Source organism: Myotis brandtii, unplaced genomic scaffold (genome assembly GCF_000412655.1).
Source record: "Myotis brandtii unplaced genomic scaffold, ASM41265v1 scaffold1053, whole genome shotgun sequence".
In the NCBI taxonomy this organism is placed as follows: Eukaryota; Metazoa; Chordata; class Mammalia; order Chiroptera; family Vespertilionidae; genus Myotis; species Myotis brandtii.
The window spans coordinates 954,962-957,159 of NW_005353549.1; positions in this window are offsets into that span (position 1 = coordinate 954,962).

The window sequence follows — 2,198 nt, forward strand, 5'->3', positions numbered from 1 at the left end:
CAGATCTATCTCACGTAATGACATGAGCTCATTAAATCTGGTCTAGAGATCAAAGATAGGGGATTTGATCTGGTTTAAAGGTGGAAGAGGACTATGGGCATTCTCTAAGTACCGAGAGCAGCCTCCCACAAACAGCCTGGAAGGAAACTTAGAAGACCTCAGTCCTACAACCATTAGGAACTGAATTCTGCCAAAAAGAATGAGTTTGGAAGAACTTTCCCCGCAGCTTCCAGAAGAAAAGTCAAACTAGACAACACCTTGATTTCAGTCTTTACAGATCCTGATTGAAGGAACCAGCCATACCATGCCAGAATTCTGACCTATAGTACTGGCGCTAACAAACAGTTGCTGTGCTATGTTTGTGGTGATTTTTTACACGGCAAGAGAAAACTAATATGAATAATAACTACAATGACAAAATTACTATAAACCTAGAGTCTTTGTACCCATCAAAAATATATTTCAAAATATATTTTGTTACAGTCCCAGCAACAACTTCCATCATTCCAGAAAATAGCCACTTTGAAAGCAGCTGAAGTAACCTTGAAAAATCAGATTTTTAAAAAATCTTTATTGTTGAAAGTATTAGATATGTATATCCATTTTTTCCCCCATTGACCTCTTCTAGCCCTGCCTTTACCACCCTATTGTCTGTTCCCATGGGTTATGCATATATGCATACGTATTCTTTAGTTGATCTCTTCCACTCACCCACCCTCCCGCCACTGCCCTCTGAGATACCACAGTCTGTTCTATGCTTCTAAAAAAAAAAAAAAAATCAGATTTTAAAAAAGAGAAATCAGTTTACCTGTGTTTTGTAAAAAAATTTAAATAATTCACCTTGCTCACCTTTGGGAGATGGAGTGCCTGGTGACCGGTGGACAGTACACCGGTGCCTTCTACAGCCTGCGGGGTGGGTGTTCCCAAACCCCACTGCTCTGGCAGGGCCTTCTTGTGGAGAGGTTTGGAGACTAAGAGGACAGCTTCCCGCAGGTTTCATGTGCTTGGCATAGAGGGAGGCTGCGAGCTGCAGAATCTGCCTACCTCCCCATCCTCCATTTAATCAAGTGTGTGGTTCTCCCCATCCCTGACTTGAGGTGCCCCTCCTGGCCGAGACCCCCAAGGGTGCGTCCCTGGCCTTCTTCCGCTTGGAGCTTTGTCTCATCATAAATCTCTGTATTGCACTTTGATGCAGTAGCAGACATCTATGTTTAGCAATATTTCCAGCTGACCAAATATTCTAATCTTCATTTATATGCAAAAGACATTGTTTTAAGTAACAGTTTATATAGCATACTGATAAAAATGGTATGAGTGTAGTCGATTTCCTCCTTGTATGACCTTGTTTACTGCACTTCTTGTTTTATTCCTTGACAGGACAGGATCTAGTTTCCAGGGCAGACACAGTGGGGGCCACTGAGGAGCCTGGGTTCCTCCTAGCAAGCCCAGGCCTGAGGATGCCTTACACCTACCCTGTGCTCTGTCTGGGAGAACAAGCGCTCTTAAACATGCAGGGTTTCTTTATTCCTGCAAATTTTGGACCAAGGTTTTCAGATTTTCGTCTGCCCCTAATGCTGGAACTCCTTTCCCACACATACATTTTGAAGAACAACTATTTCTGGCATTATGACAGATTAAATACTTTATTTAATCCTTCCACTAAGACAACCAAAATATGAATAAAACATTTTTAAAACTTGCTAAATGCATGGATGAGCTAGCAAGAAAATAAGGCATAATCAATCATAAGAAGTAAAAAAACAAAAAACAAAATGAAATCAGGAGCCCAGAGAATAAAGAGTTTAACAAAATCTAGTTAATTTGAACTTTGTTTTTTATAAGATTTCTCAGGGCACATCTGACAAGGAACAAAGCACAGAATCTGCTCAAGAAATGAAATCTAATAAAAACACTCCAATCTCCTTTATAAAGTTGGCCTTCAAAGGCTACAATCTCAAGATAAGGGTAACCTAGACATATTCCTGCACTGTCATCCTCTGAGTCTAGGAAATCATGGCTTAACAATTGAAACTCGGGTCTATGTGTAGAAAAAAAAATGTTTCCTTCAAGAATTTGTAGTCACTAGCAAGCCATCTTGGTTCTGCAACCATAATTCTCATTAACTAGGGAGTTAAAACAAAACATTCATCAAGTCAAGGATTAACTTTAAAGCAATGCTCAGTTGACAGTATCCATAA